Source organism: Eubalaena glacialis, chromosome 2 (assembly GCF_028564815.1).
Source record: "Eubalaena glacialis isolate mEubGla1 chromosome 2, mEubGla1.1.hap2.+ XY, whole genome shotgun sequence".
NCBI classification, from domain to species: domain Eukaryota; kingdom Metazoa; phylum Chordata; class Mammalia; order Artiodactyla; family Balaenidae; genus Eubalaena; species Eubalaena glacialis.
Genome location: NC_083717.1, coordinates 65655100 through 65678372, shown reverse-complemented (window position 1 = coordinate 65678372; position 23273 = coordinate 65655100). Strand labels below are relative to the sequence as shown.

General features: G+C 42.7%; 1 protein-coding gene across 1 annotated transcript in view; it reads right to left on the bottom strand.

Annotated features, from left to right (window-relative positions):
* The window catches only part of UACA (uveal autoantigen with coiled-coil domains and ankyrin repeats), a 112536-nt gene extending 89309 nt beyond the window's left edge, over positions 1-23227 (bottom strand). Inside the window, exon 1 of the mRNA XM_061180128.1 lies at positions 23223-23227. The gene's annotated coding sequence lies outside the window, so the exon portion shown is untranslated. The remainder of the gene's footprint in view (positions 1-23222) is intronic.
* Positions 23228-23273: the final 46 nt, after the last annotated feature.

Sequence of the window (23273 nt, the reverse complement as noted above, 5' to 3'; positions counted from 1 at the left end):
ATATTGGATAAATAGATGTTCTAATAAAGTTATATGTAAACACAGCTTATTATGTGTATTAGATATTATATTATTATATTTTACATCATACAAGATTATATTATATGATAATTTATAAGTACTATTTATACTTATATTATTACTTATAAGTACTATGGAATTCTTTCATAAAATATCTTCACAAATTAATTAATCTTCACAAATTAATAAATCTTTATGTAAGTCCTAATTTTCATATAAAAAAAATTGAACCCACATTAGTGTGGGTAAACTTGTATTTCAACAGATTAATCTTAAAAATCAATGTCATACAGGATTTATGTATGTATGTATGTATGTTTGGATTTGGTTACCAAAACTTTTGCTTCCTGGATGAGAATAGCTTGCAAAATATTTTCCTCTATGCCCCTTCTTCAAAATTATTTGTACCAATGTTTAAATTACTATCAAAAATTAAAATTTAATTTTGTATCAAATTTCTTAGTAATACTTAATTACAATGCTTATTTGAGAGAAAATTTTAAATTAAGGTACAATTCTTGTATACAGTGGCATTATTCCACACTGCATATAAGCCATGAGGGCTGTTTTAAAAGCATACTTTAACTATTCAAAGAGATTTGTCCACTGTGATGTCCTCATGAATTAACCATGTATATATTCTTTACACCATCAACATCAATTTAGTACAAGCATCAAGACATTCAATAATAATGGATTGATGTATGCTTTCCCTATTGCTATTTTATGAATGCTACTGCTACAAGCAAAATATATAAAATAACTAATCAATTAAAATACCAACCCATTCTGGACTTCAAAAGAGTTACATTTTAATTTTGTCATACTAGGGAGAAGCATTACCTATTATGCTCCATAAACTTCAGAACCATCCCCAGACCTAAACAACAATTAAGAACAGTTCCTTTGAACCTCAGGAGGGTGTGGTTCATGAATTAGCCTAAGATCAAGGCATAGCATTTTAAGCCTAAACTAAAAGGCATCTTTCTTCCACGCCTGAGACAGGAAGAGAATAACAAACTCTCAAGATGCAGCAGCTTTTCGGCTCATAACTCTGAAGTGACACTTGTCAAGTCAACAAATACAAATAAGCCTGACAACCCAGAGGGTTGGGCTCTGATTAGCCAAGTAAGTCCTAATTAAAGTAACCTTAGGGAATCCACAAATATGAATCACAGCAAACCCCTAACAACAACAAAGCTCACACTACCACATGAACCCTTATGGCCAGAAAGCTCCCATCCAATATCACATTGCTCCAAGTCAACACTAGATGTCAACCCTTTCAATGTTTTCATTTAAATCATACTTCTCTCCAAAAAGAAACGGAGGTGACATAACAAATCTCACTACCATACTTCCCATAACAAAAGTAGGAAATAAACCAGAGGAAAGGACTGTTAGAACAACTACTATTGTTGTCCTGGGTTTGAAATTAGGCTTCCCACTTCCTAACAGCCAGGGCAAATCAAAGATGGAAACCATCAGTGACAGCTCTAATATGGGGAAAGGAAGAGGCACAGCAGGTTCTCCACAGAAGTAAGTTTTCCTGAGGCTGCATTCTAGAATACATTTCTCATACGGGTGTGGCATTACATACACGACAGTGAGCAGTGTAGTAGTCAATTTCTCACCTACATTTACCCTTGTAGTATTTAGAAATACCTTGTTAAGTGTCCAGAATGGTCATGCATTCACTCAGCAATTGTTGGTTAGTCACAGGTGATGTGTGAGGCAGTGCAGGGGAAACAAGGGAACAAGGCAGATGAGGGGCTTTGCTGTCATGGAGCTTAATTCTCACAAGCATGGTGGAAGGGAGGAGAAAATGTAAACACACAAATAAGTGACCAAGATAAATTCAAATAGTGGTATGTGAGGAAAACAGAAAGAGTCACGTGTTAGAGAACAAGAGAGGAGACGCTACTGTAGAATGGGTGGTCAAGGAAGGTCTCTTGGAGAAGTGACTTTGAACTCAAGTCTGGAGGACTGAAAGGAGCCTGCCAGGTGTCTATGTGGAGGCAGAACACTACAGGCAGAGGAAACAGCAAATGCAAAGACCCTAAGTGGAGGTCCAACTTAGCAAGTTGAAGGAGCACATTGAAGACCAGCATCACTGCAGCATAATGGGGGAAGTATAGGAGGAAGATGAGTTTGGAGAGGCAGGCTGGGGCCAACACAGCCTTGTGGGTCAAAGTAAGGATTTTGGATTGTTTTCTAACAGGAAGCTAGTTAAGGTTCTAATAGGAAGCTAATTAAGCAGGGGATTTGGGGATCTTATTTATATACCCAAAAGATCTTTCTGTTTCTGGGGAAAAAACTGATCATAAATGATCAAGAGGGAAAGCAGAAGGGTACAAAGAGGATTGGGTTATAGTCTAGGGATAGAACTGACTTGCTAGTAGGTTGGATACAGAGAGGATAATACCTTAGACAACTAGGTGGATCGTGGTGCCATATACTGAGTGGGAATGACTACAGGAGCTGTGTTTCAAAGGGGAAGTTAAGAGTTTTATTTTGGTCATGCTGGTTTGAACTTCCCATGGGGCGTCCAAGTGGGGATATATTAAGTAGACAGCCTAAACTGCAACAGTGAAACTCATTGGAGAGGTGGGGCTGGAGACACAGATTTGGGAATCAAGGGCAAAGAAATGGACTTTAAGGCCATGGGACCAGATGAGCTCTGTTATGGAAGAAGAGGACCAAAGGCCAAGACACGGATACTGCAACATTTAGAAAACAAGCAGAGGAGAAGGCAAGGAGGAGGAGACTAAGAAGGAATGGCTAGAGAGCAGGCAGAAAACGAGAGGGTGGTGATGCAGCAGCCAAGAGAGGATGGTTTTTCAAAGTTCAGCCCTGCCAAGTAGCGCTGAAAGTTGGAGAAGCATGAAGACAGATGAGAGACCATTGGGTTTGGCATCATGGATGGTACTAATAGCCTTGACAAACAGTTTCCGTCAGTTTTGGCTAAAGTAGGTTCAAGACAGAATGGAAGGTAATGGGGTGGAGACTATAATCAATGTGGTGTGAAGGGGAGCAGAGAAATGGGGATAGTAGCTGGAGGGCGACAAGGGGTCAGTAGAAGTCTTTTTAAGGTGGGAGCTCCTAAAACATTTTTGTAAGCTGGGAGGAGAATGATCCAGTAGAGGGGGAAGGACTGACAAAACAGAGAAGGGGGATATGCGTACAGATTAAGTCCTTGAGAAGGTGAAAAAGGGGTCTGATTCCTCACATAGAAGCTTGAACCCATCATCTGTAGTAACAGGAAGGAAGGCAGAAAATACAGGTACAGATATGTATAGGTTGGTATATTTAGCAGAAAGAAAAGAAGAAGGTCTCAACTGGGCTGCTTGTATTTTCTCATGAATCATGATCATCAGTTAAAGGAAAGATGGGCAGTGAGGAAACAGGGTTTTCAGAAGTTTGAGGAGAAATGAGAAAGTATGAAATAGCCAATATCTTTCAGTCTTACAACTCCAAAATATCAACTTGCTCTTCCTGATCTAAGACATCCTCAATGCTATTCTGGGAGTATGAAGATAACTACTCAACTAATCTCTTTCTACCAGCAAAGAGATCCACTCAGACAGGGACCCCCAATATCTAAACCACCATGCAGCAAATATTGGTTAATTTGTGTTCCTGAGCTGTATAGGGATTGGTCAAAATATTTGTCCACCAAAATACCACATCTCACCTTTTTGTGTGTATGTACCCCACAGCACAAAGTTCTACTACTACTGTTACTGCATGATAACTAAAATTTATTGAGATACTACGATGTACCAAGCACTGTGCTAAGTTCTTTACATGTGTTATTTCTTTAATACCCCCAACAACTAAGTGAGCAGCATGTACTATTATTATCTCAGTTTTATAAGTGATGAATCTGAAGTTTACAAAGGCTAAATTATGTCAATATGAGAGACCAGGAAGTTGTCCATGAGATGGGAAGGTCAGAGAGTCAGCAATTATTAATCATGCCATGTAATTAGAAAAGAAGTTTGTAAACAAATGTAAAACCAAATCCTAATCAGTTATTCATGCTTGTTAATAATTTGCCCATAGAGAAAAAAAATCTATAAAACCAAAACTGAAATCAAAGACCTATACCTGTAGATGGATAGGATTCACTATAGAAAGTTAAAATACTTCAGAAAGTCCAACACTGAAAAATGGGAATTTAGAAACCCCTGTTGACTCAACAAATTCTGTCAAAGAGACTGAAAGACTGAACCAGTGGTGTAGTATTGGTAATTTAACAGCTGGCTTTTTTTTTTTTTTTTTGGTGGGGGGAATCCTGGTTTGCAGTAATTGCCAGTCTCCATGGTATAAATACTCACACCTCAGAGTTCAAGCTAACATGGAGTTCAACCAGCTCATAAAAATTCCTTAAAATTTACAAATCAGCTGTTATAGGTTAGCTCCAGCACATCACCGGAAAAAACTAGTATGAGCCCTTCTGGCATCACCAGACCTCATGCTTCCTTGGGTATGTCTAGCAACGATAACTTTGAGATCTCAGAATTTCAATTGGTCTGACATTATAGGTCCTCTCCTATGGGCCAAATGAATGAAATAAAAAGAAAACTCTAGCCATGAAGAATACTGATTCTAATGTATTTTTGATATTATGGTTAGGAATGGGTGCAAGAGACCATGTTGTTCCAGTGTTTGTCTTTTGTTCATATTTTCTCTCTTTTTTCTAAAACATTGAAATAATGAAGTGAATAAGGTATAATCACATATAGAGATTCAGAGTGGTCACTTCCTGTGTTTCAACATCCCTGTGTAATTCCAGGCCTATGTTCTTTAAGCAGTAGTTATACGGCTTCCTCAAGTAAGTGCTGAGAAATTGGTGTTGACTTACTGGATAATGTAAGTGACTGAGTTTTCTGTATGAAAACAATTCACACACAGAGATTTAGCTTAATGTCCCCTTAAACAAAGGATTCATTGACCTTCTAATTTCAGGTTTAAGACTATGAATATTCACCAGAGTGGTGCATTTATAAAGTCATGGATGATTGTTATGTGAACTTTCGAAAGTATGTCTTCCCAGTTTCATTCCTGGTTCATGTCAGAACAAGTATGGTTTACAGTCCAGGGCTCAAACAAGACTCTAGGGTGGAATCAAGTTTTCTTTCAGACATGTTCCCCACATTTTTTGTGTGTGTGTGTGTGCCAACGTTCCTGATATTGTAGGAGCACTGCATTCTCTCGTCCACTTTAAACAAAAATCTAGTCAACACTGTCCAAAATTGAGATGCTAAATACATATTTCACAAAACAATTGAAATAGCAAACAGCATCATTAAAAACAGGAAAAATTAAGCAACATGAGAGTTTGTGATTGAGAAAATTAATTAATCAATTAATTCAATACTACCTTTTTTAAAAGATTTTTTTGATGTGGACTATTGTTTTTTAATAAATTTATTTATTTGGTTGCATTGAGTCTTCGTTGCTGCGCGTGGACTTTCTCTAGCTGCGGGGAGCGGGGGCTACACTTTTGTCACGGAGCGCAGGCTTCTCATTGCGGTGGCTTCTCTTTGCGGAGCTCGGCCTCTAGGCGCACGGGCTTCAGTAGTTGTGGCTCACAGGTTTAGTTGCTCCGCGGCATGTGGGATCTTCCTGGACCAGGGCTCGAACCCGTGTCCCCTGCATTGGAGGCGGATTCTTAACCACTGCACCACCAGGGAAGTCCCTGATGTGGACCATTTTTAAAGTCTTTATTGAATTTGTTACAATATCGCTTCTGTTTTATGTTTTGGTTTTTTGGCCGCGAGTCACGTGGGATCTTATCTCCCTGACCAGGGATCGAAACTGCACCCCCTGCATTTGGAAGGTGAAGTCTTAACCACTGGACTGCCAGGGAAGTCCCTTATTGAGTACCTTTCAAGTGCCAGGCACTGTTCAGACTCCTTGAGATTAATCATTGTTCCTGAAGGACAAAGAACAGAAAGTGAGAAGTGCCCATGCGGCTGGAACAGAATGAAAAAGGGCAAGAGATGGATATGAACTGAGAGATGTAAGGTGGAGTGGAAAGTTACATCATGTAGTTCCCAGTAGGATATTATAAGGGCTCCAGACTTTTCTCTGAGGGACATGGGAAACCACATCGGGGCTTTGCAGTAATCCAAGTGAGAGGCAGTAGTGACCAGACCGGGGTAGTAGCAGTAGAGAAGTGATCAGATTCTGGATATACTTTGAAGATTAAGCCGATAAAAATTTCTGATGAATTGATAGGAAAGATGAGAGAGAGCCAATTAGGAACTGGAGCACCTAGAAGTTGTCATCACTGAGGTGAGGAAGGCTGTGGGTGGACCAGGTTGTGGCACAGGGACTAGAGTGGGGTGAAAGCCAGGAGGTGGATTTAAGAGATTTTGGAGAAAGAATTAATAGCCTTTGATGACTGACTTGGATGTAGTGGGTGGAAGAGTAGAAAGTTAATTGACTTCCTGGTTTTTAACTTGCACACCTGGGTGAAATAATGTTGCATTTTATTGAAAGGGCACAGCAGGAGCAGCAACAAGTTTGTGGGGTAAGACAGTTTGTTCAGCTTGGGATATGTTGAGCTGGAGTTGCCTATACCGCATCCTTATCTAGCAGCACGGAGGCTATTCGGGTCTGGAGCTAAAGATAAAATCTCAGATGCTGTCAGCAACTATAAATGGTAATCTGAGCCATAGGAACAGATAAGAAGGCCCAGGAAGGGTGTAGAGTAAGCCAAGCCTAGGACAGAGCCTAAGGAATGACAGCTTTTAGAGGATGGATGGAGAAACCTAGGCCAGCAAACGCTAGGGTCACGGAGGCCAAATGTCAGTAAATATTAAGTGCAAGTGATATAGACAGAAGTCAATAGCCACTTTCCTTCTGACATCCTCACGCAGAGCACAGCTTGTCGAACACTCAGAACACTTCTGAGCCACACCTCTGCCCGATCTTCACTCAGGAGAGAGCAAATAAACCTGAGGGGCCGGACACAGCAAGGCTGTGTTTGCACCGTTGATCACAATTATTTGGGACATTTATTTGCTTTTATATCTTGGTATTTCAATGAAACGAGGTACAGAGAAGTTGATTATTATAGCAGTAAATCCTCTATACTAGCAAATGCTCAACCCATTGATATGAGAACCATGGGTTTAGCTACATGATGGGGAAGGTCTGTATAATGATGTTTCCACAAAGAGCTCACATGAGATCCAGTGACTCTTAGAGGTCGTGCATGCTGATCTCCATGGCATCTGTACCACATGCATGACATGTCTGTTGGCAGCCGAATGGCTCAGTTCAAAGCTGAGGCTAGCAAATTTGGGGTCGAGGGATCATTAGTCTGTTTCTCACCGGTAGCCACATCTTGGACTATTCCCTTTGCAGTTAATGTACAACTTCTGTCCATGGTTCAACATTCTTCTCAAATCTGGCTGCCATCACAAATCCTTCCTTCCTTGACCGTTTCAGCCTATGGATCTTTTTCCTTCCTATGAACTTTTATCACAGTTTCTTTGTTCATCTGGTTCTTGATGATATCTGGTTTGAGATTAACTCTACTCTTGATCTTATTTCACCTCTGAGTTATTTGCTGTCATTAGGAAGAATATGGAAGGCCTTGACATCTTCTATTCATTCCCCTGGAAGCTCACATCCACCTCTGTCCTTGGCATAGGTAATAACTAATTACCCACTATATATATAATATAGACATATATATAATCATATATAAACATGACTGTGTCATGTTTATAGTGTTAAGGTCAAAAGTCATCCTACTCAGGACGAGTTATAGTGTGAAGCAATTTGTTAATTATTGAGGAAGGCATAGAAAAATAAGCTAAGATCATGTCTAGGCTAGGTGCAATACAACTGATTCATTTATTTCTTACATTTTAATGTAAAAATTCAACAAATCAAAGAATCACACATTACATAATGATGATGCGCCAGTTATTGATTTACTGCTTCTCATCTCCAAATCTACCCTTCATTGCCCAGCAAACCAGACGCTGTAAACATTTCTCTTTACCCGATGGCATGATGTTAAGCTTTGTCAGTAGAGGGTTCTGGAGGGGTACTGCAAAAAAGCAGGAGAAAGGGACTGCCTTTCCTGGTTCTGGTGTGCTTTCTTTTCTTCTTACTCTTGTGGCTTTCCTGTGGCAGGGGAAAAGGGGCGGGGTTGGTGGAGGCATACTCACCTCAAGCCAGTTTCCGTGGCACCCTACAGGCACTTCTGTGGAGTTCCACGAGCACCTTAGCTGACTTTCCAGTGAGACCAGCAGCACTCCCATGGGCAGCTCCTCAACAAGTTTTTCTCGTGCTGCCAGCCCCAGCCTGTAATACCCCAATGATTTCTGTGCCATTCACTGGGTTACAGCTATAAGGTCTTTATCTCAGCCTTGGGAGTGGGGACTCTCCAAATTTGTCCCTTCCTTGTGTCCTCTGCCTCAGCCCTGGAGTAGGTCCTAGGCTGCTCCATCTGCTGTTCCAGTATTCTTCAAAGTTTGCTCTACCTCTGAGTTGCCAGTTCTCTGTTTTGAGTTAATAAGTCTTTATATGAAACCTCCCCTGTTCCTAGTACCATGTGGTTTCTGTCTCCTACCCTGAATGACAAAGGTAGAAGGAGAGAGGATCATTTCATACAACTCCCTCACTTTATAGGTAAGGAGATTAGACCAGAGGGACCAGAAAAGTAAATGCCTTGCCCAAGTCACACAGCTAGTGAGCCCTAGAATCAGAGGAAGTGACATCACCTAATAGTCCTTCAAGTAGTGACTTCACTCGACTAAACAGGCATAATAGATACATTGAGTGAGTGGATTAACGAATTAAGGCTCTGAGAACAAGGCTTTGTTGGGGTAGATCAGGAAAGAGAAAGTATAAAGGCCCAGGAGTCTTTGATAGTAATGAAGAAAGTTATCAATGAAACAAGAAAAGTACACATTTAAGAGAGGCCAAGACCTCTTAGTAAAGAATTTGCTAATTGCTTCACAATGGAACAGGCTAAACCAATAGCTTGACTTCAGGCCGCAGATGGCCAGGGGCTTGGAGGCAGTTTCTTTCTTTCTTTTTTTTTTTCACATCTTTATTGGAGTATAAATGCTTTATAATGTTGTGTTAGTTTCTGCTGTACAAGAAAGTGAATCAGCTATACGTATACATATATCCCCATATCCCCTCCCTCTTGAGCCTCCCTCCCACCCTCCGTATCCCATCCCTCTAGGTCGTCACAAAGCATGAGTTGATCTTGTGCTATGCAGCAGCTTCCCACTAGCCATCCATTTTACATTTGGTAGTGTATATATGTTAATGCTACTCTCTCACTTCATCCCAGCTTCCCCTTCCCCCTCCCCGCCCCCTGTGCCCTCAAGTGGATTCTCTGCTTGCGTCTTTAGTCCTGCCCTGCCACTAGGTTCATCAGTAGCACTTTTTAAAATTCCATATATATGCGTTAGCATATGGTATTTGTTTTTCTCTTTCTGACTTACTTCACTCTGTATGACAGATTCTAGGTCCATCCACCTCACTACAAATAACTCAGTTTCATTTCTTTTTATGTGAGTAATATTCCATTGTATATATGTGCCACATCTTCTTTATCCATTCATCTCTCGATGGACATTTAGGTTGCTTCCATGTCCTGGCTATTGTAAATAGTGCTGCAATGAACATTGTGGTACATGTGTCTTTTTGAATTATGGTTTTCTCAGGGTATATGCCCAGTAGTGGGATTGCTGGGTCGTATGGTAGTTCTATTTTCAGTTTTTTAAGGAACCTCCATACTGTTCTCCATAGTGGCTGTATCAATTTACATTCCCACCAACAGGGCAGGAGGGTTCCCTTTTCACCACACCCTCCCCAGCATTTATTGTTTCTAGATTTTTTGATGGTGGCCACTCTGACTGGTGTGAGATGATACCTCATTGTAGTTTTGATTTGCATTTCTCTAATGATTAGTGATTAAAAATATTGAGCACTTTTTCATGTATTTGCTGGCCATCTGTATGTGTTCTTTGGAGAAATGTCTATTTAGGTCTTCTGTCCATTTTTGGATTGGGTTCTTTGTTTTTTGATATTGAGCTGCATGAGCTGCTTGTATATTTTGGAGATTAATCCTTTGTCAGTTGCTTCGTTTGCAAATATTTTCTCCCATTCTGAGGGTTGTCTTTTCATCTTGTTTATGGTTTCCTTTGCTGTGCAAAAGCTTTTAAGTTTCATTAGGTCCCATTTGTTTTTGTTTTTATTTCCCTTACTCTAGGAGGTGGGTCAAAAAGGATCTTGCTGTGATTTATGTCATAGAGTGTTCTGCCTATGTTTTCCTCTAAGAGTTTTATAGTGTCTGGCATTACATGTAGGTCTTTAATCCATTTTGAGTTTATTTTTGTGTATGGTGTTAGGGTGTGTTCTAATTTCATTGTCTTAACATGTATGTGTCCATTTTTCCCAGCACCACTTATTGAAGAGGCTGTCTTTTGATTTCTCCGTTGAATCTGAATGAGATCCTTCCTGGGTAAAGTAATCTTGGTTGTAGGTTTTTCCCTTTCTTCACTTTAAATATGTCCTGCCGCTCCCTTCTGGCTTGCAGAGTTTCTGCTGAAAGATCAGCTGTTAACCTTATGGGGATTCCCTTGTATGTTATTTGTGGATTTTCCCTTGCTGCTTTTAATATTTTTCTTTGTATTTAATTTTTGATAGTTTGTTTAATATGTGTCTTGGCATGTTTCTCTTTGGGTTTACCCTATATGGCACTCTCTGAGCTTCCTGGACTTGATTGGCTATTTCCTTTCCCATGTTAGGGAAGTTTTCGACTATAATCTCTTCAAATATTTTCTCAGATCCTTTCTTTTTCTCTTCTTCTTCTGAGATCGCTATAATTCAAATGTTGGTGCATTTAATGTTGTCCCAGATGTCTCTGAGACTGTCCTCAATTCTTTTCAGTGTTTTTTCTTTATTCTGCTCCCCAACAGTTATTTCCACCATTTTATCTTCCAGGTCACTTATCTGTTCTTCTGCCTCAGTTATTCTGCTATTGATTCCTTCTAGAGTATTTTTAATTTCATTATTGTGTTGTTCATCACTGTTTGTTTGCTCTTTAGTTCTTTGAGATCCTTGTTAAACGTTTCTCGTATTTTCTCCATTCTGTTGCTGAGATTTTGGATCATCTTTACTATCATTACTCTGAATTCTTTTTCAGGGAGGTTGCCTATTTCATCTTCATTTATTTGGTCTTGCTCCTTCATCTGTAACATATTTTTTGTTGTTTCAATTTTTTTTTTTTTTGATGGGTTGGGCTGTATTCCTGTCTTACTGGTTGTTTGGCCTGAGGCATCCAGCACTGGCGTTTACAGGCAGTTGGGTGGAGCCAGGTCTTGGTGCTGAGATGAGGACCTCCAGGAGGCCTCACTCCGATTAATATTCCCTGGGGTCTGAGGTTCTCTGTTAGTCCAGCAGTTTGGACTCAGGGCTCCCACCACAGGAGCTTGGGCCCGACCTCTGGCCTGGAACCAAGATCCGAGAAGCCATGTGGTGCGGCAAAAAAAAAAAAAAAAGAAAAGAAAAGAAACAAAGGAGCAGAACAATAACAGAGAATACAAAATAAAATAAAATTAGAAAGATAAAAAATATATTAGGAAAAATAAAAATATAACTGAAACAACTGCAACAAGGTAAAACAAAACCACAACAGAATAAAGAGGAAGATAAAGGAGGGGGAGCAAGCCAAAAGGAGCAGAACAAGAACAAAGTATAAAGAATAAAATAAAATTAGAAAAATAAAAGATTTATTAGAAAAAATAAAAATATAAATGAATCAACAACAACAAGGTAAAACAGAACCCCAACCCAAAAGAAAAAAAAAAAAAAGGGCTGGGGCTATGGTGGGCGGAGTTTAGGCAGGGGTGGAATTTAGGCAGGGGTGGGGTTTAGGGTGGGGCGGGACCTAGGCGGGGCTGGGGTGGTGGGGTGTGGCGGGGTGATGTTTAAGTGTGGGGCGGGGCCTCTGCTTAGGACCTGCACCGAAGGGGAGAGGCAGCACATCCAAAGGGGGGCTTCCAGAGTGTGGAGTTCCAGAGTTTGGCAGTAGGGCTCTGGGTGAGGGTGTGTGGGTGGGGTTTAGGCCCAGCACGGTTAGAGGGGGGGTCTCAGAGGGGGTCTCCGAGTGTAGAGGTGGGGCCCTGGTTGGGGGTGTAGGGGCGGGGCTTGGGGTCTGCACGGCAGGAGGGAGGCTCCGAGGGCAGAGGATTAGGCCCGGGAGCCTGTTGGGACCTAAGTGGACAGGAAAAGCACTGGCTGCGTTCCCTTCCGTTCCTCTGCCCACCTCCCCCAGGGTCTCCCGCGATGCCACTGGACCCCAACCGTGGGTGGGTCCTGCTGGCTGTAGGAATTCCTCCCCTCCCCCAGCTGCCCCTTAGGGGTGCCGGTCCTGTAGGTCTGGCATTTACTTTTGCTCCCCCTTCCCTCCCTCTCACTCCCTCAGGATCCAGGCGGCTGGAGGGGGGCCTCAGTGGGCAGAGGATCAGGCCCGGGATCTCAGCAGGCTCCCCGGGGGCCCAGGTGGGCAGGGGAAATGGTAGCCATGCTCCCTTTTCATCCTCTGCCTTCCCAATGGTCCGCCCCCCTTCCCCCTGTGGGCGTGGCATCCCTTCCCCTCCCCCAGCCTCCCCTCAGGGGCACCAGTCCTGTCCCACCTCCACTTCTCCTCCCCCCCTCACTTTCCCCCACAGGCCACGTCCTACCCGGTCGCTGGGGGTTCCTCCCATCCCCTTAGGTGTCCATGGTCCCCCAACGGTGCCTGGTAGGTGCCCTAGTTGTGCGGAGACGCGAATTTCGTGTCCGCCTAGTCTGCCATCTTGACTCTGCCCCTGGAGGTAATTTCTTAAGGGCATTTGCCTTCCAGTTTCCTGAGCCTGGAGCATCCTTGGCCAAAAGTCATGTCTGTGTATCCCAGTGCCCACCCACTGTCTTTTCAGGTCACCCAGGCTGTCTGAATATTCACCCGATGGTGAAAGCTTCCTGGAAGGGTCCCAACCTAATTGGTTTGTGGTATCCTAGAGAAGGCAGCTCCCTATTGTGGGTGAAACCTAATGGCACTGGAGAGGGGCCCTCCAGAACCACCCCCATCTCCCACTGACACTCATGAGATCCCCACAATCCACAAAGCAATGGTTTGGATTTTATAATTAATAGTTTGTCTTTTATAAGATGGTTTTGGCATAGGGGGTGCCAATACACAGTCTCTTTGAAGCATTGGCCGGGGTCCAGGAGTTGCTTCTAGTTTCTAATTAGGGCATGTTTGGATAGCAAGAAAAGAAAGGCCTGTCTAGCATTGTGATTAGAATAAGAAGGCGGTAGGAAGGGTTAGCCTCAGCGAAACTTATTTTATACAAGTTGTTTTGGCAAGTTCAGTAAAAGGGAGGGAATTCCAGGGGTAACAGGATAGAGTGGAAGTACACTAGCCTTGAAGTCCAGCTCCCACATGCCAAGTCACGGCTCTGCTACTAACTGGTTGTATGATCCTGGGCAAGTCACTTCACCATGGGAGCCTCAATACTCTCCACTATGAAAGGTTGAACAAAATGATTTCTGAACCCCAGCAACAACATTCTACGAGACTATGGGATTCAGAGGCTCCTGGAAGGAAATAGGAAAGCCCCCCTCCTCTTCATCCACTGCTCCCTTCAAGAAGTTGACTACTGTGTGTTGCAGAGTGAATGTTATTCTTTAAAAGAATGAGGGTTTCACTTGTATCTATCTAGGAACAAATGGCCCAAAATGCTTTTTGTGCCCATTCATTCATTAAATTATTCTCTGAGCACCTTCCCGGGCTGAGGGAAGCTGGCAAGTCCTAATCATCTTTCAGGTTCACACTCAAAGCTCTCCTCTACAAAGCTTTCCTGCTCACTGGCACACTTTCCTTCTTTTCTGTAGTCATAGCATTTAGTGTCTGTTCAACTCATTTCATAATTCATCCTATAACCCATAGAGTTTACCAATTAAATTGTTACTTTATATCTCAAGCCTTGCTCTCACAGCCTTATTTCATTAATTCATTAATCCATTTATAGAGACATTTGTCATGTCTCTATAACTAGACTGTGAGAGCTCAAGGGTAGGAACTGGATCTTATGCTTTGTATCTCCCACAGAGTCAAGTTCAGTGTCCTGTACACCGTTAGTGCTCAATTAATGATCCTTAACTGATTGGTTCATTAGCACTGTGGATGTACAAAGGCATGTAAGAGGAAGCTCTTGTCCTCAGGAAGGATTCAGTCTAAATGAAGGTTACAGTCCAACCTGAAGAGTTACATGACAATGCAAGCAATATCCCTTGGCCTGTGATTCATTGTAAATAAATGCAATAGGCCAGTGATTCCCAAACTTTGGACCTTGAATCCCTTGTAATTTATGGGTTGAACTGAGCATCAAAAATGCATATAAGATGACTCAGACACATCTTAGAAGGTGCATATATTTGCTGTTCAAATATATATTATGATTGGCAAAATATATAGCTACTTAAAAGCCTAGGATTCTATGCTATCCTTTGGTCATCATGAATTTTTATAATAGGTTCTAAAAGAACAATTATTGTCATGTGGGTTATAAGAACATTTTTTTGAAGTTAAAAAAGAGAAATTATCATACCCAAATAGGGTCGTTCAAACCACTGGCATAGAGAGCCAAAATTTAGAAAAGAAAATGAACACATTAGCCTAGATGGGTCAAAGGATTTTTTTTTTTTTTTTTTTTTCCTGAAAGAGATGGGATTTGAATTGATCCTTGAATAATGATTAAGCTTTTAACAGCAAGGGCATATCTGAGGTTCAACCCATTTCACGTGTCCCAATGTATATAAAAGAAGAAAGCCACAAGACTCATACCTACATGCTACAGTTCTCTCCATGACAGGTCATGATACTTCAAGAGCAGAAAGTACAGAGATGAATTGGAGCACAGGTGGATGTAGACCTCACGTTAATTAACTTAAAGAACATCCAGAAAATTAGCAAAGACACGAGAAACCATTCACCTTAGCAATGTATACCAATCAATCAGACTTTAAAACTTACTTGTTTCAGACTTTTTTTTAAGTGCATCTTCTAAGCACTGTAGACAACTGTACACATCCTCAAAAGTTAATGAGGGAAACGTGTACAAGGAATTATGTATACAGGATTGTACTGAAGTACAATGGCTTTTATTTGTCATCAAAAGTGGATGGAGAAATGGGTATTAGTCGAAGATTTTCCAACAAACTAGCTGTGAATCACTTCTTGGGCACAAGTCACATCATTTTTCTAGGCTTTGATCTGACATAATGAGGGGTTGGACCAAAGAATATTTCAGGTCTCTTCCTTTTGGCACATTTCTGCCTTTTGGATGGTGACTGTGGTAGGAAGAGCCATCTGTCTGCAGGGGAGCTGGCTGGTACCACTGCTCAGGCCTCTGTCCTAGGAGAAGTGGACAAGGGAGTTACCCAAAATGGTGAACAGAGGAAAAGCAGATGACTTTCCCAACACATCTGCAAAAAGGCCCCAGAGGCTCTCATTCCTACAGTAACCCTTTTGTGAAAGTTGTTCTCTTTGCAAGAGGTAACACTTCACTCTCTCCCTTTCTGACTTTTTCCTTTAGGTTAAAATTTGCCAGGGAGCCCGATTTCTTTCTTTCTTTCTTTGAACTTGGTTTCACTCACATCAAAATGCTGCATGGTCACTCCCCTGCAATCTGGGAGGAGATCACATAAATTGACCTAGTTCTTTTGGAAAACTTTTCCGCATGAAGGATCACAAGCTTGAAAATACTCATAGCCCTTTATCTTATAATCCTAAGATAGCAATCTTAAGGAAGTAATTCTATAATAAATGTCATTAAACATTCAGGCATAAAGATGTTCATCATCAAGTTGTATAATTTATAATTGTAAAATATTAGAAGCAACTTCAGAAGAGGGGGATGGTTAAGTCATAGTTTATTGAAGCAATGAAATATTGTGTTGACCAATGGGCTTAAAGAGTTTGAAATAAAAACTTGGAGACTGCTTATTTTCCAAAGTGATAAGTGGAGAGAGTGGGAGACAAAATTGATTGTATGCTATGATTTTAACTCTGTAAACCAAAAAAGTGAATTAAAAATATCCAAAAAAATAAAAATAAAAATGTTAGCAGTGGTATTTCTGGAGGCTGGGATTCTTTCTGGCTCATATTCATCTATTTTGTTTATCAATAAGCTTTTATTATTATCAGAATAAAAATATGATTCAAATATAAAGAAACAAAACTGGACAAAATATTAACAATGAAACCTCCTAATGAAGGGAATACAATTGTTATTTATTTTCTTCTTAATATTTTTCTGCATTTTCCAAGTTATATATTATTTATATATTCAAAGAAAAAAAAGTTTAAGACAGCCCATGGTGCAGGAGACCCTCCCAGGATGATTCTCATGGGGCTCCCACACCAACTCCCCACCTCCACGGTGGCCCTGATGGGATGGTGGAATACAGCCCAGCGGCAGCTCAATGGCCTGCCAAAGTGACCCAGGCCAGAAGGTGCTCTACTGTGCTTGTCTCTAAATTTAGACTACAGGTGGCAGGAAGGACACAGGAGGAAGTATAAAGATCCAAGGCGGTGGCTGCTTAGCAAGTCTCAGAAACTTAAATCTGGGTTGTGCTGTTGAATGGAAACGGCACTTCCAAACATCTCGGCCAACGAGTGCTGCTTGTTTATCCCGAGAACTGGAGGTGGACTCACCAGTCCACATGAATGCCCAGCCCATGTACCACCAGCAAGAGTCAGCCGAGGCCAGTTGCCAGCTGGACAGGTGACTCCATTAGAGATGTAGGGGTGGGCTCTGCCCCTTCCCTCTGCTGCTCCAAACACAGGCAGACTCCAGCTGCTGGGAGGTCAGATTCCCAGCAGATTCCAGGCTGGACAAAACCCGGGAAACACCCAGGAGTTCTGCCCTTCATCGCAAACATCTGGCTCTGCAGTGGCAGTCACATTTGTCTTCCAGCTCTTCCACTAACTAGCTGGGGGACCTTGGACAAGTGGCATGATTTGTGCCTCAGTTTCCCCATTTAACCTCGAGATGGGACCTGGCATATAGCTGATGCTTGATAAATGATGATAAAGGGTAAGATAGGGTGGGTCTCATCAAGCAGGCCCCTGGGGAAGGCTCACGTCGGCTTCTCCTCCTTGAGAAGAGACATATGGTATGGCATTCCCTTGCCCTACCACACCCATACCCCACTTACCTCAGATCAGTTCTCTTCTGTCCAAGGAGGCACTTTTCTGGCTTTCCTCTTGGTAGGCAGGCACAAAATGGACAACCCAGCCTACAATTAGGCATTTCTCAGTCTTGTCTCCAGTGTCACCAACCCAACTTCATTCAATACCTGTTCAAACACATGTTAAAGAAATAAGTAATAAGCAGAGCTGGAAACATATATGAAGGACCAAGTACTTGCCCTTACCAAGCTCACTGTTCAGCCAGAGGAGAGAGAACTAGTTATGATTCAAAGTGCTAGGTATAAAGCAGAAGCCTGTACCAAGTGCTCCCTGGGGGCCTCGGATTGAGGGGATGGGGGAGGGGGACGGGAAGGGTGAGACAAATCTTCACCTTTGAACGGATGCTGGAGGAGGAGCAACTTGTCTGACAAATGGTTCACAGTTGAATGAGAACTAAAGGAAGAGGACCTGGTGCTGAGAAAGGGAAAATTTGCCTGTTCCAGGGATAGAGTGAAGAAAGCCGGGAGCAGGGAGTGGAGACCCTAAATGTCAGCAAGAGAGTGTGTGCTGTCGGGGAGAGGGGCTGGAGCACCTGTCGGGGGGCCAGGCATGGGAGATGGTGCAGAGATGCTGTTAGGAAACCAGTGGAGGCTGAGGTGAGCCTCTGAGTTGTCATGGGGTTAAACAGAGACACACTGCAAGTAAGACTGCAGGTGCAGGGAGCAGAGGAATCCTGGGAAATAAGCCCCAGGACTCTTACGAAATCCCAGGGAGAGCTTTGTTGTCACAGGCGGGGGGGCTGGGGGGCTGGTCAAGAGCTAAGCTGGCAGGAGCCCGCCTAATGGCAGAGTTGAGGACAGCAGAGCTTCCACCACTGGTGGGCAGGGTAGCGGGAGCTGCTTTTCTCCATCTGGCTCACAATCTTGCTTCCTCTAACGTATTTCTGTCCTCGTCTTAAGCGTGATGTTATTATGTTATCTTTAAAGAACTGGAAAGGCCCCCACCCCCATTTCCCACCAGCCCTACCCTGCTACACTGCCTCTGGTCACACACAGTGGAGTCCAGGCTTGAGCCAAGTGTAACCAGCCCACAACAGCCAAGGGGACCCCAGGGGACCTTAAACATAAAAGGAAAAATGACAGCACATCAAGGCATTCCCAAGGGGCCAGCCAAGTGAATGTTGAACCCATGCACATTTCTCAAAGCACGCGAAGAGGGATAGGAGAGCTCCCCTTGGGTGGGCCTGAGGGAAAAGATAAACAGAAAGGACAATCAGCATTCAGGCGAGACAAATGCAGGGAAAATGTCAGAGCACCCTGTGAGATGGAATAGTGTACCCACAGCTCTCTGTCACTCTGGATCCAAGGCTACAAGTGTCCCTGGTACCACAGGGGCTTCCTTTCAACCACTGGAGTAGAGACAGGGGCACGTCAGGAGCCAGCCCTGGTGACCAGTCCGCCCTGGGAATTCAAGCAGAGGAGGGCACATGTCGTCAACTGATGCCTGGGTTTTGTGGATGTAGAGGGTGTGTGTGTGTGTGTGTGTGTGTGTGTGTGTGTTTAAAATGGAGTTTGCCCACCTGCTGATCAGGCCCACCAGTAACAACTGCTCCAGGAGTTGGGGATTTGGGGGCTTCCTCTGAGCCCAGTGTAGCTTATTTAAGTCATCTGTCTGCTGGAACTTAGTTAAAATGAAGGTTTAGTAGGATTCTTCCTGTGGCTGCTGTGGTTAAACAGAGATTCCTTTTAAATGAAATCTGAAGAGTGAGTCAAAATAAGACCGGAAAACTAGGGATGAATAACTCCAGAATGGAGCATGAGCTGGGCGGAGAGGATATTTATGTGGCGCACACAGGCCAGAGTCAAGGAGGCGGTGGCTTCCTCAGCCCCGAGCCCAGGGTGTGGCATCCTGCCTTCTCCCCATCCCACCACTGTTCTATAGAGACTGTGTCTTCTTTACAGAATTCTTGAGCATGATTGAACTTCAGTAATCATAGTCAAGCCCCCTTTTTTGTCAAAATACAATTTTTTTCATTGCTTTCTTTTTCAAAAGCACCACTGCTCCTTAGAGAAAAGTTAGAAAATATAGACAAGTGAAAAGAAGAAATAGTAAAATATCCATAATCTCACCTACTTTTAACAATCACCAATAACACCATGTTAGATAAGTAAAATATCCCCCTAGGTAAATAAAGATATTTTTTACGATTTGTATAACATTTTACAACATTAACACCATGTTTGATAATTAGAATACCCTCCTCGGGAAATATATATATGTATATATGTTATTATATATAAGAAATATATATTGTACTATATATAATATATAAGGTACTATATATATTATGTATGATATAATTATATACACACACACAAATGTATCTTTTTCAAGCAAAAATGGGTTCATCCTGTCTATACTGTTTTTGTGATTTTTTTCCCCCGTCTTTTACCTAACATTTTCTGTGGTTGTAGATACATTTCTCAACATCATTTTAACGCCTGCATATATTTCTATTACCTGAAGTACTAAGTTTATTTAACCAGTCCCCCGTTGCTAAACACTTAGGTTATTCCAACTTTTTCTCTATTAATAACAGTGTTGTAACGAACATTCATGCAGCTAAATATTTGCATAAATTCTTAATGCTTTTTTGGAATCCATTCCCAGAAGTCAAATTGCTTGCAGCTTCTTGATTTCCATATGTTAGGAAAATGAAACCCAGAGACTGGTCAAAAGTACTACAGAAAGAATAAAAGGTGGTGGCGTGGCAGAACAGACAACCCAGGACCAGAGTCCAGGCCTACCGGCTGTTTGCACTGTACGAGATGAGGAAGGGACTCGCCAGATTCCTCTGACAGTTGGTGTCAGAGGATGGGGGCCAGCTGTGCAAATGGGGGACACAAATGTACTACAAATTCTTGTAAAAGCAAAGGCTCTGAATTCAGAGTCATCTATGGGAGTTACCCATCTCCTAGAGACCCAGGTCTGGCGTACTCTTGAAATGTGTACTACATGTATCAGACCTGTCAGTATTTACCTCCTTGGATGTTGCATCTCCATACCTTCTTTCTCTCCTGTTGGCCACCGGCAGGATGAATTGGGATATAAATGTTTTTTGAAGTTCTATAGGAATTTCCTTGCCTATTACACAGTGGCTACTTCTCACTTAACATTTCTGCCCTGAGGGTATTTGGAGGACAATTCAAAGGCCTCAGAACAGAAAAACAAATTGTCACATTTGTTAGAAAGCAGGGTAAGATTCCTCCCATCCACCACCCCCCACCCCACCTTCCTAGTACAATTTAAACTGAGCCACCTAGTGACTAAGTCTGTAAACAAATGACCTTCCCCACTGAGGAAGGAGGTGGCTGGGTAGGGAAGGGGTGCTGGGTCAGGCAATAGAGGAATACAGGGGGCGCGGTGTAGAAGAAAGGAAAGGGCATGCAGTGAGTCGACAGAGGGTTAGCCTGGGAGTGAGCAGACTGGGCTCCAGCTCTGCCAGTGCTGTGTGGCTTTGAAGAAGTTGCTTTCCTACTCTGGTCCTGTTTCTTCATCAGTTAACCAGGGGCACCAGACCAGATGAGTTCTAGTGTCCCTTTCTGCTTTAGCTGCTCTGTTGTTTTCCTCCCATGGTTTAGAGCATTCCTTTTGTGACTTCTGACAATCTTTTGTGTTTTCTGAATCTTATAGATGAGTATTGATCCTGCACTAATGCCATGGAAAGACTCCAAGGCAAACTTTGATGTTCTGATGCCCGTGTCAAAGTCCTTCAGTCACCTCTCCTATAGCAACAAGCTCTCGTTTCTAGTTGACCATGCCCCCTGTATTTAAAACCTAGCACATGGGGGTCCCTAGGAGCGAGGAATGTCCACCTCACACATACTTGGATACTTCCCCACTTCTTCCTCCTTTCTGCAATGCCTTTGGGTCACCGGGGACTACAGAGTTGGCAGGGAGATTTCATCCAGCATGGCAGCCTAATCAAGGGTTATACTGAAAAGGGCTCTAAGCCACTCCCATTCTCATCCAGAAAGATCACCATGTCTGCCCTGAGAAAGGAATGTGGGAAGCAGTGTCATCACCATTTCTCACCCTCCCCGAGCTTCTCTATGAAAATCAGCATGTTTGCTCCAGTTCCAGCTTTCCGAAGGGTTCCTGTGCTCCACGATGGAGATACAGAAAACCAGCTCTCTCAAGGAAGAAGGAGGTGTTGTAAAAGCAGGGCTGCGTGGCACCCAAAGCCTTCTAACAGCTTGGAGGCAAGTTGTCTCCTACCACCTGTACACTTGACTTCCTCAAATGGTTTTTTCCTCTTAGGTGGTGGCTTATCCTCTCCAAGCCTTCTCTTCACGTTAATTTAAAATTTTCTCCTGTATCACATTTTGCTTTGAGGAGGTAGGGTGGGTACTCACAGAGCAATTGGCTCCAGGCCTCTGTTTTTCCATCAGGAGGATGCTGGCTGGATCATTTATGGCCCGGAAATTGGAACTTCAAAGAGAATCCACTATCTTCTGGCAACAAAAGATTTAGAAGCTGGCACACAGGGAAATGTTTGATATTTCCCCTCATTCTTTCCGTGGGAATGCAAAGTAAAGCAAGTTTAAAATGGCTCTTAGTGGAACTGTTAAGATGTGGAGTAGAAAACCCCAGCAGGGTTTTAAAGCAGACCTCCGAGACCTGGAAGGAGCGTGCAGCTCAGTTCGTGGCTGTGTGAGTATCGGACACGCCAAGATCTAGAATTGGGAAGCTGGAGCTATACTTTCAGCCTTGTCACTCACTGAGAAAGTCAATTCCCCTCTCTGGGCCTCAGTTTCCCCATCTGTTATCTGCCCTGCCCACCTCAAAGGGTCTTGGGGATGATCTAATGAGAGAAAGGATGTGAACATGCATTGGAAAGAAGGCTCAAGAGCTATATAAACGGAGGGAATGATTGTTTGTTTTCGTAAGTGGAGTTGTCTCTTTGCCATCACCGCTGCAGAGCTGTTTGGACCATAAGTATTTGGCCTCTGAACTTTCCCTCTAGACCGGAGCAGCTGTGGGTGGCAGGAATGTGGGGAGGGAGGAAATATCAGAGTTAGCAAGCATGGGCCTCAGTCTAGGACTTGGCCAGGTTTCTAGGGGAAAAAAAAGTCTCAAGTACCTCTTTGTGGTCATGAAGAACACACTTCTGTGATTGTTTTGAATGTTTTAGAGTCTGAAGAAAATCTTTAAGGTTAGACATATCACAATGGACAACAATAAAGTTACTCATTCAACCAAGGCTGCACAAAACCACACGAAATGGAGAGTAGAAGAAATTATCTAAACAATTCAACACTCCTCATCCTTCTAACATGTACACACACGCAGGTGCAGAGATTGTTTCATCCACCATGATTCAAATAGCAGTTTGAATTCTTCCCTCTTTGCACCTACTCAGAGCCTTTCCAGTCTTCAAAGTTCTTCCCAATTTCTTTGTCATTTTATACTCTGTGCCAAGCACAGTATCTGGCACTCAGTAAGTTTCTGATCAATGAAGTACCAACCAGTCTGGGGTATATGGTTACAGAAATGGCCCCCAATGAATCATGCCTCTCTGAATCCATGTCCTTGTGTAGCCTCTTCTACATTGACTCTGGGCTTGGCCACATGATTTGCTTTGGCACCAACAGGACCTTAGCAAACGTGATACAAACAGGGGCTTGAAAAACACATCAGAACATGCACACCATATGAAGTAGCCTGTGCCAGGCTGCTGGAGACGCATGGCCAGTCAACAGCCAGCTCCAACTACCATTCATGTGAGTGAGGCCGTTTTAGACCCTCCATTCCCTATCAAGCCACCAGATGGCTGCAGCCGAAGTCAGCAGAAGGCTTGCCCAGGTGAGCTCAGCCCAAGTTGCTGACCCATAGAATCATAAGAAAATATAACTGTAGTTTTAAGCCACTGAATTTTAGTGTTGGCATGTTATACAGTAACAGATAATTGAGATACTACATCTTTGTAAAAAAATATATAGACACCTTTAGATTAGGAATGATAAAT